Raw genomic sequence first — 15,905 nt, 5'->3', positions numbered from 1 at the left:
AGACCACCGACTCCAGTTTTTCTCAGTTTTTCCAGGATAAGCACACCTCAATTTATTTTCTAATTTTGATTAATTTCCAGTGTACCTGAAATGTTTCTGACAATTTTTTCCTGATTTTATACTTTATTTCTTCCGAGAGGGATTACCCAATTTGGCAATCTCTTCAGGTTGCTCTTACCAGGAATGCCTCTTACTATTTCATTGTAAATAACTCAAATATACTACATTTTCAAGAATAAGCTCTAAATTATGTGCCTGAAGTTTTAAATTTACATGGTAAACACAAATATGGATAATATCCAAGATTTTCAGATGTGCAGGTATCTATAATAGTAGGACCAAATGGAATTTTAAAAAATAGCTGGCAATCTGCCATGGTGTCACAGAACTTGACTAAAGAATCTAAGAGCAGGAATTGTTTTTAACAAATCAATTTTCCTACTGATTTGAATTAAGCATATGCCTCTGTGAAACATCTTTAATCATAAAAGCATTTATGAAAATTAGTGTTTCAAAATGTGAAGCATCAGAGTATATGTCTCTATCTGAAGAGCATGTAATTATATGTCAGAGATTGTCAGATTTCTCTTTCTTTCTTTCTTTCCTTCCTTCCTTCTTTTTTTTTTTTTTTTTTTTGAGATGGAGCTTTTGTTGCCCAGGCTGGAGTGCAATGATGTGATCTCGGCTCACTGAAACCTCTACCTCCCAGCTTCAAGTGATTCTCCTGCCTCAGCCTCCTGAGTAGCTGGGATTACAGATACCTGCCACCATGCCCAGCTAATTTTTTGTATTTTTAGTAGAGATGGGGTTTCACTATGTTGGCCAGGCTGGTCTCGAACTCCTGACCTCAGGCAATCCACCCACCTCAGCCTCCCAAAGTGCGATTAGTGTCTAATCCTCTAGGATTAGAGGTGTGAGCCACCTCCCAGGCCCTGTGTTGTCAAATTTCTGCTGAATTGCTTCCTCCTTGTTTGACTATTGCTCTGGCACTTTGCTCCAACTGAATAATACAGGGTAGAAAAAGCAAAGACTAAAAATTGCTGTCCTCTTGTCTGAGCCAGAAATAATTTTAAGAATTGAAGTGAATGAATTTGCAGAACTCAATGATACTTAACCATTCTCTCCTTCCCTAATCTTTCCATCTCTTCAGTCCCCAGGAACAGAAAACAGAGAAATAACCAAAAACAACGGGTGGAATCCTAGCTCTGTCCATATGGCTTTTCCACTGCTGTTTAGTCATGCCTGGGCTTTCCTTCCGTGAACAGACATTGAAGTGGCCACCAACTGGTTCTCCGGAAGTTTGGTGAAACTATGAAACAGTTGCCACACAAGTGTTGCCTCTTCTGACTGTGAGCTGATTTCTTTTCAGGAGTTCACCCAGAAAAAAAAGCATTATGAAATCATCTCTTTGGGTCATCTTAAGTAATTTATAAAGCTGTATTTGACTAGTAATACTTCTGGGATTTTAATGAAGTGGATAAATTCAGTGAAAAGTCAGAAGTCAGTGAGCAGAAAGGTGCACTTTTCCCCTGAAGAGGTTGCCAAGGAACCCTTTTCCATGGAGTAAGAAATCATGACCTTTCAAAGCTTGTCTTTCCCACCGATGCTTCTCACCATGTTACCGATTTGAAAGACCAAGTTTTTTTCTGTTTTTAGTTTTTCTCATAAAAGAAAAGAAGGAATCAGGTTTTACCTTCAATAAGTAAGAAAACCTCTATCTCATTACTTTCTGTTTTTCAGTAAGTCCCTAAAATGGTGATGGCTTTTCAAATTTCTCTAAGAAAGTAATGTTTATGCTATTCTTTACTCTTCACCAATCCTTTGACTTTACCCCTTAACATCTAGCCAACTGGACACCTTAGGACTGTGAAACTTGGTAACGTTACAGTGAGCTCATAAGGCTGATTTCGTTTTCTCAACAATGATCTGAAGTCACTTGTAAGTATGCTAGCTCTTCCTAATGAGTCACTTTTTTTTCAAATTTCCAACATTTAAGTAAGCCCAACACGCAAATTGAGACTGTATTGATTTTAAAATGTGAATACTAAACTCTCTTTTCCTTTTATTTAAATTATAGAAAAATTATGCCACAAAGAAAGAGCCAATTATGCATTTGATGGAAGTTATCATTCGAAATCAATTTAGTTTGTCTGTCCTGCACACCCCTTCCGCATAGTCACTACTTTATCATCTTGGGAAAAAATTATCTTTCTCTTTTGTCTAAATAGAAAAATAATGGTGTTGATTCACATCACAGGATAAATTTCATTTCCAAGTAAATAATGTGCAATAATTACAATGCACATATAGATTTTTTTGGTCTGAGCCAAGACGTACTGAGAACAGGAAATCATATCATTTATCACCTTCTGATATGAAAGATTGTTTCTCCCAGTGGCTGCTGCTTGTTTACAGTTAGTAACAGCAGGTGGGGAGGAAGAAGCAACTCACTGCTTGCTTTGCTTCAAAGTGATTTATACAATTCTTAGCGATACAGACAATATATATGATGGATGTGCTGTTTAATTAGACTGTTGTAAAAGCTGTAATTACATCTACTAAGTGCAATTTTATGTGTGTGTACATAAGCAATTTCAAGGAATGTCATTTGTACTCCACCAGGCATTGTCTGGGCTTTTGGAATTGGTTTTGGGGTATACGTGTGTGTCTTCTGGGTTTTTATTTCGTTATCAATACGGACTTCTAAATAAAAGAATCTATTCAGAAATATCCTTTGAAAATATGAAGGATAAGAAAACCGTAAGAGATCTTTAGTATGAACTTTTGGGACACAAACATGATCAGTTCTACAATTTAAATTAAGCCACTTAAAACCTTCCATTTTGAACATTAAAAAAAATGTCTGATAATCCAATCTGTTGAACAGCTCATACAGGCATTAGCAGTGAAGTCTACAGAAGTAATAGTGTTCACCATATTCAATTTAGACGAACATTTGTGTCATGTTCATACCCTCTTTGTGATCCATTAGTAAAATGGCTTTGCCTTATTACGTGGTGTAAAAGTGATTTATTTTAAGGTTGCTATTAGACTTTGGACTCATGCTGCAACTTCAGCTGTTAGAGAGCTATTGTAGCCAATACAAATGCATTCTACATCTGAAGTTGATGAAAAACATTTGCCAAAAGGCAAAAGAAAAGCGACTTGAACAGCTCAGAGATTCTATGTAAATGAGCTGCTGTTATTTTATTGTTTTCGTTTTCAAATTTTCCTTTTTATTACAATCTATTAACAGCACGGGTAGGCAAATTATATGTGCAGTATTTTCAAACTTTATTCTCAGAAAATTATAAATTTACTACTTGAACATAAATTATTTTTAAATGGAAATATTGTTATTTAATAGGGCTAAATAATCTTATTTACTTAAAAAATATATACAAATGAAATAGTCTAAAAAAGTGAACCCCTTCATCTGCAAATCTAACTTATATCACCTATATTATTAACTCTTTTCTGTCAGTCTCTGTCTCCACTCCATGTCACTTCCTCTCCAACTCTTTGCACCCTATGTTGTAAACCATGCCTGGTCTACATTAGACTTTTTGAAACCCCCAGTGGGGAAGAGTTAAAGTCAATATTTTGGCAATTGTTATGTGATCAGGAACATAAGGACAAAGCTTTGAAATGCCAGTAGATCAACCAGATTTACTATGTTATGCGTGTGAATAATTGTTGAAGTTGTAAAAATTGATTGCAGCTCCCTCCTCTCTAATTCATATTTTACTGAGTTTAAGTTTCTTCACTCTAAACATTATTAAAAGTAGAACAGTTTGATAATAAAACAGACGAAGTAGATGAACTTAACAAACTTCATTCTTCCATGTTCCAGGACTCGGCCCCCATCTTTCCTCATAGGTACTGAAGTCCAGGTGGAGAAATGATCAGCTGCACTGACAAAATGCTTTAAATAACTAATAAATATATATTTCTTTCTCATATCTTAATTTGATTTTGTGGGATTACTTCATACACAGAAGCTTGAGTTTGGAATAGCTTTATGAAAATGAAAACCACATCCAAATATGTTCTTAAAATGCAGTGACTTTTGAAAACTAGAAGATAGCTTATTGTTTGAAATATGTTTTCTTATTTCCTAAGTATTTTCTTAAGAATCAAATAATCATAACTAAGACATTTTTGGATGTATGTGTCACAAAATACAAATTTTCAACGATTAACAATAAAACATTTATAAATCTGCTTATTTACATTTAGTTCATAAGCTCATAGTCAGTCTATGTAACAAAGCAGCATGAATTAATGGTTAAGAAGGTGGATTTTGGAGCCAAATTTCCTTGGCTCAAATTTTTATTCTGAGACTTATTACCTGTGTGATCTTGAGCAACTTGAGCTTCCTAAGATTCTATTTCAATTTAAGAAATGTGCATTAAAAAGATCTTTTTAATACATTTATATATGAGTCATAGTACACATTTTATGAATGATATCTTGTATTACCTTACAAGAAGAAATGCTATTATCAGACATACAATTCTCAAAATGATATCCACATCTTTGCTTTCTTGTCATTTCCAACTTTAAGGGCTTTGGACTGCTTTAGATGATATTTCTAGTATTTCTTGAGTGTCTATTTTGAGCCAGTCAGTGTCATATGTGGGAAGAAAGCACAGTAACTAAAATAGAAAAAGAATTTCTTTTTGATGAGTTAATGACTACAATGACTCATGCACTAGTTGACAACTGAGGATAAGTTGAGGGAAGCTATCGTTTCTCTCAGGTCTCATAGCAGAGGCCAAATTGCTTAGCAGAGAACCTTCTGCCTAGTAAGTGTCCATAAGGATTAGCTGTTATTATTTACTGTACATCTCTTCTGAGTCTTATTTAAAGATGATATTTCTGTAATTCAGAGTAAATGTCCTAGCTGTACTGGCTATAACCTAGTAATGCAGACATACTGAAGTCAGACTTTGATTGTTTTTCTTTTTAGTCTGATACGTAAAGGAGTGATATAAGCGTGACCTTTCTTCCCTTTCTCCCTCAAGTTGCCTGTATTTGCCTGCATTTTTTTTTTTTTTTTTTTCTGAGACAGAGTGTTGCTCTGTCACCCAGGCTGGAGTGCAGTGGCGAGATCTTGGCTCACTGCAAGCTCCGCCTCCTGGGTTCATGCCATTCTCCCGCCTCAGCCTCCTGAGTAGCTGGGACTACAGGCACCCAAAACCGCACCCAGCTAATTTTTTGTATTTTTAGTAGAGACGGGGTTTCACCGTATTAGCCAGGATGGTCTTGATCTCCTGACTTTGTGATTCGCCCGCTTTGGCCTCCCAAAGTGCTGGGATAACAGGTGTGAGCCACTGTGCTCAGTTGCCTGTATTTCTTCTTTTTAAAATTCCATCTTCCCCCAGAGTGAACCTTTAATACGATGAGCTTCAACAAACTTAAGAGAATTATTTGACATAGATGACTGGTTTGTAGAAGAAATAATAGACACCTAGACATGGTGTAGAGTATTTAGCACTGACTTCTCTATTAAAATTAACATTATTTATGTTGTTCACACTTAATCAATAGCTATGTAGCTATACTGAAGTAGAACACAGAAACAAAACTATGATTCTAGAAATGTCATAGGAACTCAATCACAATCTTCATATACTAGGCCAGGATATATTATGAGGCTTATCATGATTTTTGGTGCTTATGCAGCAACATGTCCATGACTTATTTCTTGAAAGGCAAAAATGTCTGTCTTACATTTTACAAATAACTCTCAGTAAGTCAGAAGACCACAAACTTACTATTGGCTGTGACTGTGAACATATGTGAGAACAAGGGTGATGGGAAACTAGCCAGGGCACATGTGAACAGATGTAAAGACTCTTAAGTAACCTGGTTTATCTCCTTTCCAGTGTGCTCCTTACTCAAAAGTAGAACTTATTACAGAATAACAGAAAGACACAGACGACTTTGGAGTATGATTTACGTTGTCTTAATTTTCTATGAAATTTAGAAGATTGCTGATATTTTTGAGAGAGTTGGAGCTAAGCATCAGAAGTAGTCTTCTTCTTGATATAATAATAACAAATAGAGAAAAGAAATGGAACATTTTTAACTTAAAACATCAGTTTACATTCAAATGAGCTTTTCTAGGATGTATATGAGAGAAAGATATATTTGTTTTCATTAAACCAACTATTTAAGAATATAGTTGACCCTTGATTTTTGACTGCACCTGTTGCTGGTGCCTCAAGCCCCTCATTGTTCAAGAGTCGACTGTATAGTCACAGTACAATTCATTCTACACATCTTCCACACACCATCAAAAACGACACTGAAAAAGTTAGGACATCATTTCTTATAGCAAGAAGAGGACCCAACTTATCTTGAGAAACAGAGAGAGATTAGCAGATGTCAGTTCTCATAAGTGAGTGAGTTCTTAGATTTTTCATGTTCAAAGCAGGAAAAAATAAAGAAGTCACATTGATTGGATACTTACTATGTACCAGGAACTATGCTAGCTGCATTTATAATCTTATTACCTTAATGGAAGTGTATGATTAAATTTTTTTCTCAGCATTGTGTCAATTATCTCAAGGGTCCACTCTTGTCATTTACATTTGCCATAAAAATCTATGGAATAAGCAGTATAAATGCAGTCCATGTTTTCGGGGAGTGGAGAAGCCAATGAAAATTTTAATCTATACTCAGTAACATAGCTTCAAGATGGGCCAAAGTCTTTAATCAAAGATAGATGACTATGTCTATGTGTTCTGGCTCTAAGAACTGCCCAATCTCTAAATCCCTTTTTGGCATCTGCCATGTGGAACAATGTTTTCAGAGATTTACAGAGCAAAAAGCAAATATCAGATTTTTTGAAAAACTGTCTGTAATTCAACTTTTCATCTTGATTTCTAACATGATTACTCTGAACTTCAGGTGATTTCATCTGTGTTCTTGGAATAAAAATAATATGAAAAATTTAGAAATTTAAATCCAAAATAAAATATCACATTTTTTTTGGAATTAATGCATACTTTCTATTTAAGAAGAATGACTTTGATCAAGCCTGAACTCTGGTCAATCTTTCATTTTTATGTTTTAATAGAAAATTTCAAAACTTTTTGTTATTATTTAAATATTCTCCAAGAAACTAAACAGAGGGCTTTTTCCTATGTTTTCAATAAGTGACACCAAAGCTTCTTTATTTTGACAAATGCTGTCCAACATTGAGAACATGGATGTCATAAAACATAATGGTATGGTATCTCCTCCTCTGACATCTAAAAGGATGGTTATCTTTTTAATTTTCAGATATACAATATGTTGTTATAAACTATAATCACTGTGATGTTTATTAGATTTCTCCGACTTATTTCTCCTATCTAACTAAAATTTTGTATACCTTCACCAACATATTCCCAACTCTCTCACCCTCAGCTTCTGGCAACCACTATTCTATTCTCTGCTTCTGTGAGTTTGACTTTTTAAATTTTCACATATAAATGAGATCATGTGGCATTTGTCTTTTTGTTCCTGTCTTATTTCTCTTAACATATGCCACTCATGTTCAGCCATGTTGTCACAAATGACAGGATTTTTTTCTGTTTCAAGGCTGAATAGTATCTAATTATATATATAATATATATATCATATATATGATATATGAAACCACATTTTCTTTATTCATTCATTTTTTGATGAACACTCAAGTAAACTCCATGTTTTGGTTATTATGAGTAATACTGCAATGAACATGGTAGTACAGATAACTCTTTGACATAGTGATTTTACTTCCTTTGTATATATAACCAGTGGTAGGATTACTAGATTGTATGGCAGCTCTATTTTTAATTTTCTGACAAATCTCCACACTATTTTCCATAAGAACTGTACTAATTTCCATTCACATTAGCGGTGTACAAAAGTTCTCTTTTTTTCCACATCCTCACCAACACTTGTTATCTTTTGTCTTTTTTGTAATAGCCATTGTAACAGGAATAAGCTGATATTTTCTTGTGGTTTTTATTTGCATTTATCTGATGATTAGTGATGTTGAGCATTTTTCCATATACCTGCCAGTCATTCGTATGTCTTCTTTTGAAAAATGTCTGTGTTGGTCCTTTATTATTGCATTTTAATTCCTTCCTTAGGTTTTGGCAGTTAGAGGAAAGGGAACTTTGTTAAAAAGACCTAAGTTTTCTTGAAATAATCTAGGATAATTTGTCTCATCAGTAAGTGAGGCTTATATTTACTCTTGTTGGAATAACAATACACTTTATAAGCAAATAAGGGTTTACTGGTATACATACATATCATCTAGCATAATCTAACATCAACCAGAAAGACAAGTATTTTAGTAACTGTGACAAGAAAAGTCTTCACCTCTTGCTGATTGTGAATCCCTGTAACACTCTGAACACTTTATTTAAATGAGATTTTTTTGTGTTCCTCTCATCCTACTTTCTTGGTGATTGACAGTGATCTATCGCTCACAAAGCAGAAGCTCTGATAGAATAATGAAAAGCTGATCGCTTTCCTCTTCCAACACAGTGTCTTTTCATCTCTTTCTCTAATCTCTGCTTATTGTTCATCTTTGGCATTGTCAGTCACCAGGTTGTACAGTTTACAAATACGGGTGTGACAAGGGAGAAAAAATAGTCAATCCAATAACGTGAAGTCTTACCAAGTACCTGCCTGGCTGCAGTTTGAAACTCCTTCTCCAAGCTCCTATAGAAACCAGATCAGGGCTAAGATAACTGTTTTTCTTTTAAAAAGCAGTTAGATTTTCCCCCTTCTCTCTGAAGAGCTACTCTGAGTGACTGAGTGAGATGGCTTATTCAAGGACCCCGTCTTCTTTTGTTGGACAGAAACTGGTCAAATTTTGGAAAGCAATGAAAAGAGAGCCAGTGACATCTGGGTTTCTCTTTGTTAGAGAAAATACATGCATGGTATATAGAAAAAAAAACTCATATAAATATTTGGCTTTCAGACAAATACAGTTTAATGCCTATTACTATGTTTGAAATGAAAATAAACTCATTGCGAAATTTCTTATTAACCAGAACTTGCAGATTTTGGTTCACAGAGCTGAATATACTCATTGCAACAGTAATAAACTCTCACTGTTTAAAAAATATCTTTCATTTATGTAATTTATCTATTTGTATCTTAAAAGTAAATTCAAGTTTGATTGAAATTAAGTTTAATTGGTTATTCAGAAAACTGAATATATTCTTTATGTAGATACTTGCACTTAAAATTAAACAATATGATTTTAAATATAGAAATAATGCCCAACATTTTTCATAATTGTTGTACCAAGTAAATAAGGTAACAGAAGAATGTGACCTTACCCAGAGCCTAGCAATTTATGGGTCTTCAATTAATAATGGCTATTGTAATTATGATTTTCTTCTTGTTATATTAAAAATTCAAAGATATGAAGAAATCTACCAAGGAGTAACTAAAATTGGAAAATATAATGCATTACACTTAGTTTGAATCAAAAGCACATGTCATAAGACCTGATTGAAACTGATCTGTCATCACCATATTCAGTGTAATAAAGCTATTGCACATTGTATTCTGAACTGATCTGACTTCATGTGAGATATTGTGTAGTATTCTGGGTAAACTTTCTTTTTTTTTTTTTTTTTGAGACGGAGTCTCGCTCTATCGCCAGGGGTGGAGTGCAGTGGCCGGATCTCAGCTCACTGCAAGCTCCGCCTCCTGGGTTTATAGGCCATTCTCCTGCCTCAGCCTCCCGAGTAGCTGGGACTACAGGCACCCGCCACGTCGCCCGGCTACTTTTTTGTATTTTTTAGTAGAGAGGGGGTTTCACCGTGTTAGCCAGGACGGTCTCGATCTCCTGACCTCGTGATCCGCCCGTCTCGGCCTCCCAAAGTGCTGGGATTACAGGCTTGAGCCACTGCGCCCGGCCCTGGGTAAACTTTCTTTAGACATACACACAGAATATTCTCCCACTTACATATGTACAGGAAAGTTTTCTAAGCTGGAATATTTGGAAGTCATACCATATAACAAAACCTAAAATTTAGTCTGGAAAAGAAGAGTCTTAGCGAGGAAATCTTGATTTTCTTCAAATATTAATTACACCATGTTCAATGCGATTAGACATAGTTATGTGAAGTATCAAAGAACAAAATTAGAACCAATAACTGTGATAAGAATTTGGGTTTAATATTAAAGAAAAACATTTTAAAGTTAAAGTTATGGGAGACTCTGCTGCTGGTAAGGTATAAGGTTCTATTTGATCAACCTTGGTATAAAACAACTTTAAATTCTGCATAAATTATAAAATCAACTATCTGAAGACACTGCAGAGTGAGCAAAAATAGAATGAACCAAAGAAGATGGAACTTACACACGATTCACTAAAGAAGACAGCATCCTAACTTGCCTGGGACAGACTCTAGACTTCCCAAGCAGAGGCACTCAGATGGAAAACTCACAGTTCTACTGGCTTGAAAAACTAGAAGCTGGGTATGGTAGCCTTCTGTTATTACCACAACAAATTACCAAAAGCTTAGTGGATTAAAGTAATGAAAACATATCTTATTACAGTTCTTTAGGTCTGAAACTTGATGTGATTTCACCGAGCTAACATCAAGGTGTTGGCAGGGCTATGTTTCTTTCTTGAGGTTCTGGAGGAGGATCCATTTCCTTGCCTTTTTCAATTCTAGAGGCCATACCCATTCCTTTGCTCATGGATGCTTCCTGTACCTACAAAACTAGCAATGCATTAATTCTCTGACCCTTTATTAAATCTGTCTCTGACCAAAGCCAAAATGGTTTTCTGGTTTTAAGGATTCACATGATTAGACCAAGCCTACTCAGAAAATCTAGAATAATCTCTCCATGTCAAGATGAAAGAGATCAAATGAAGAGACTAAGAGGCAGAAATGAAGTCCACAGGCAAACAGCCCGGGCGGCGCCCTGAGCCTAGTTAAAGATCGACCCCGGACCTAACCGATTAAGGTTATCTATAGACTCCAGACATTGTAAGACAAACGTTGTGAAAGTCTCTGTCCTGCTCTAATTACCAGTGTCTGCCACATATCTTAGTCCTGGGCCCAGTACAAACAATCCTCTATTTTGTCCCAACTTCCTGAGCCCCATATGCCTGCCCGACACAAACACATGAAGAAAAACAACACCTGGGGAGCTCCAATAAGGTTACAACCGTTTGTAAAAGCGCAGGACCGATAAGAAGGCTGCTAAAAGCATAACTTCACATTAACATGTAAACCCATTGTAATGCTGTAGCCTAGAGAAATGCCTTGTTCCTCTGTAACCTGACAAGTCCTGTTTACCTCGAGCTATAAATAGCAAGCACACGCATTGTTTGGGGCCCTCTTGTATGTTGTGGAACGGAGGGACCAAGTTCGAACTTGCATTAAAGATCCTTGCCGCTTGGCTTTGACTCTGGACTCTGGTGGTCTTCTTCGGGGAACCAACGGTCTGGGCATAACAAAGATCCATAACCTTTATCACATTTTTGAAGTCCCTTTCGCCATGTAGGTAACATATACAGGTTCTGGAGATCAGGACATAGAGGTCTTTGGTGGGGAAAGTCATTGTTCTGCTTACCACAGTGGGGACTGGGGAAACTACAGTTTGTAGAAAATGAGAGAAGTGATATTCCAGACTAGAAAAAGCCAGAAAAGGGTACTGTCAAATTGTATGATAAGTTTTGTCCAGTTATCTGAAACACCAGTGCATGACACAGATTCCAAACAGTCCAGCAAAGGCTATATAAAAGACCTGTGGTAAAATGTAAGCTCCTGTCCGCTATAGAGGAAGAGAGGTTTTCGGTTTTAGTGTACCTAAGCAAACTGCATGCTTACGTTGCAATAATAATAGTAGTAATCATTAAAGGTGTCAAATAGCTTGAAAAAGCCTCCAAAATGAATTCCTTATCAAGGAAATATCCAAATAGACCCTGGCTGGTGGTCTTTAGAAAACACTACGTTGCATGGAAGGTTGAGCTACCCAGGATTCAAAGTACTTTTCAAATCTAAACTTTTTTGATCATGATATTTGTTCCATGAGAAATAGGTTTACATTTTTTGAAAGGCTATGTCTTTAAAGTTTTGAGGCAGTAAAGCTTAAATCTTTTTGGGATTCCAGAATTCCTAGAGGAATTTAGAAGAGTGTTAAACTATTGGATAGGCATGATTATGAATAACTATCAAAAGCCCAAGGTTAGTTTATTATGTTTAGCTGAAACCCTGAAGAGGAAAAGAAACTATTATTTATTTAATTAATCTTACATGTCAGAAAATTGACTCAGTAATTTTCATATACTAGTCATTTACTTTGCAAAAGTTCTTTTGAAGAATAAATTATTCTTATTTTCAGAGGAAGATACTGAGGATAAGAAGTTGAGTAGCTCCTCAGAAGTCACAGATTTGGTAAGTGGTAGACCCCTATGGCCATTTAAATGCCAGCTGAGTTACATCATCTGCTGTCCTACTGGGAAACTCACTTGGGGAACTTCTGTTGCCACAACCTTGAGAACATAATGACAATAAGAGTAATTAAAATCTTCTCGTGTAATAACAACAAAATTAAATGAGAAGTTAGATCTTGGCTGAATTGGTGTTGTTTTCTGATATTTATATATACATATCGACATAAGAGCAAATACATACTTTTATTTTCTTTAGTTGAAAAGGTAATAGTAGTCTTTAACATTCCTTTCTTTTCTAGCTTATCTTCAAGATTTATTTCTCCTTATAATTCATGCATATTCTCTTTTTAAAGTTTTCCTCATCGTGAAATATTTCACTTATTTTATAACAGTCCTCCATATGCCTGTCATATTGCCAAAAAGTTCACTGTGATTTTATCTGATGCTTCACTTCTCCTGGTGCCTTTACCGATAAATTACAAAGCTTCTGTTCACAAACAGTGGAAAGAGGGAGAACATGGCACACCTATTTCTTAACAAGAGATGAAATCTCGTGGAAAGATTGGTAATTTAATTGTGCCATTAAAAGTACCCAGCAATAACTTAATACTGAGATAAGTAAAGGACAAAGAAGAAAAAGGGTTAAAACAAACTATTTTATCTAAAGGGGAGAAATCCAAATGCTAACAATCTTAATTTTGGGGTACAAATAAAAATCTATCACTAGGAGGCAAGGAGAAATATATTACCCTGTATCAAAGAAGAAACAGAGAAACATATATTGCTATCTCAGTAGGAACATTTCAATCTAGACATAAGAATACTCACAATGTATATGGACTTTTACAGTTTCTCATAGATTAAGGGTTGCATAATTGCAATATTTGAAAGCTTGGGCAGTAAAATAAAATAAGATTTATAATCTCCAATATCAAGTGGACTTTAATGCTAACCCACAATCTCTCTCATTTTCCTCGGCCAGTTCACTTTCCCAGGGATTATTTAAAATATCCTTTACTTTTTTAAAACATCAACTCTATATTCCACAGTAAATGACCTCTTACCCAGGTGTCATAGATAATATTAGATAGCATCTTACTTTTCAATCACAAAATTGGTTAAAACAGCATTTCATAGACAAATTTATCAGAAACATTTATCAAATTTTATTAACTTGCAGCAGAGAAATCAAAATCATGAAAAAAAATTGCCATTTCAGAGAGTACGAAAAATAGGGTACCATTTCAGAGAGGGTATGAAATATTTCAATCTTATAAATGACGAGTTTTGTTTTTCAGAAATAAAGTTTTGTTTTAGTTCTCAAGGTTAAAGAATGTGTGTGTGTGTGTGTGTGTGTGTGCGTGTATGAGAAAGAGAGAACGTATTTTATATACCCATAAAAGTTGTTAAAAAGAAAGACTGGTAACATGGTTCAAGATGACATCGATATCTTCTGTTATCTTCTGTCAGAATAATAACAGTATATAGAAAAAACAAATATTAAAGATACATCTGTATATTAAGTTAGAATTTAATAATTTCACACCTTAGCATTAGTGCACAATACAGTCAACTAACAGGGAAGCATAAATTGGAATCAGACAGAAAACAGAGGTAGAAGACCAAGCAACAATATAGTTCTAATTTTAAACATACCACTATTACAGATTGTTTTAGGCTGCAAAGGAGCAGGATACAAAATACACTCATTTGTTAAGCTTGGGCCAAAACTTTTCCTTTGACAAATCTGTCAATTTACCTGGCTCATAGATTTCCTCTTCCCTGTCATTAACTGTAGTGGAAGTCAGTTTCCATCTTTTTTAAAAAAGCAAATCCTTCTGCCCTTCCTAGTGACTTACTCTATTCACTATCCCTGAACTCTCTTGAATCTTCGATTGCTTTTCTGTACTGAATTATAATAATCAGTATTTACACACACTCAAGAAACTTTCTTCTGAATCAAGTACAGTACACACAACCCTCTAGACTTTGATCCTTCCAACCTTCGGTCTGCTAATCTTTCTCAGTTCATAACCAATGATTGAGATGATTTTTTTCTGACCTTACAAATGCAAATACCTTTTCCAATATCACCATTGCTCGTTCTTTTTTGTTAAATTCAATGTACACTTCTATATATACTTGTCTAGACACACCTATATATTTATATATAATTTTAGCCATTTTATTACTTAATGATTTATTAGCATTGACATTTCATATGGTTTGGCTCTGTCTCTCCACTTAAATCTCATTTCGATTTGTAATCTCCATAAACCCCACGTGTCAAGTGAGGATCAGGTGGGAGGTGCTTGGAGCATGGGAGCCGTTTCCCCCATGCTGTTCTCATGATAGTGAGTGAGTTCTTAAAAGATCTGATGGTTTTATAAGGGGCTCTTCCCCCTTCATTCTCACACTAACATCATGTACTAAAATCTCTACAGTCTGATTTCTGCTACCATCCCTGCCTCTTTATGGATCATGGCTTCCTACCCTTGCCCACTCAAGCCACAGTGTCCTGTTAAAAATTTCAGGTAGTTGCTATAATCCTTTCTATCACAAAACTGTTTTTCACTTGATATCCCCTCTTTGGGACATGTTTTTCCTCATCCTTTTATTACCATAACAACACCAACTCATCCTTTAAAGTGCAGCTGAAGGACTATTCTTTCCAGATCCTTCCTGGACCTCCCTATTATCCCTCTTATTATGTATGTATCTCTTCATGGTGCATTTCGTATTATGATTTTACAAGCACTTCTGTTATGAGTATTTGATTTCTATTAATTTTAGTAATAGTCAACTCCACTGATTTTTTTTTTACCAGCTTTATATTCACTGTGTCTAGTGAAGTGCTAAGCATTATAAATAAGTCAATGGATAACTAATATCAATGCTCACCACTGTAAAAATAAACATTTTGGTATTTCATTTTCATGTGTTATGTCCAGTTACATAGTGTAAGTAGATCGGTTCTCTTACAAGTGTATCAATTCATACCAGCTACAAATGAATTATCCATTACAAAAAGCTAAAATTTGAAAGAGAGGGAAGGATAAAATGTCAACTATTAAAAATTGAAATAACCACCTTGATTAAAGTGAATACCAAGATTTATAGTTGATTGTGTTCCCCAGATCAACAGTTATTTCAACATTTTTTAGACACGTTCATAGTTGAAAGTATTTCTTCATGAAATGTGTAAAATGGCTTCACAAAACACTTGCAGAAACTCTCTCTTACACATTTCAAAGTGAAGGGAGTAAAACTGCCCATAAAACTCCCGTTAATGTCAATGAGAATCACTGACAAATTCCCAAGCAATACTTTGAAAACATCTTCATTGTTGCCTTGGGGCTATTGCTAAATCTGTGCACAAATAAGATTTAGCTCTTAAAGAGACAATTGCTTTTATGCTGCTGAGCCTGTAGCTTCATTGATGCTAAACAGAGATGGCAACACAAGAATGCACCATTCTTGTTACTTACCT

The sequence above is a fragment of the Trachypithecus francoisi genome, unplaced genomic scaffold, assembly GCF_009764315.1.
Source record: "Trachypithecus francoisi isolate TF-2019V2 unplaced genomic scaffold, Tfra_2.0 Lachesis_group1, whole genome shotgun sequence".
NCBI lineage: Eukaryota > Metazoa > Chordata > Mammalia > Primates > Cercopithecidae > Trachypithecus > Trachypithecus francoisi.
This window is presented reverse-complemented; position numbering follows the sequence as displayed.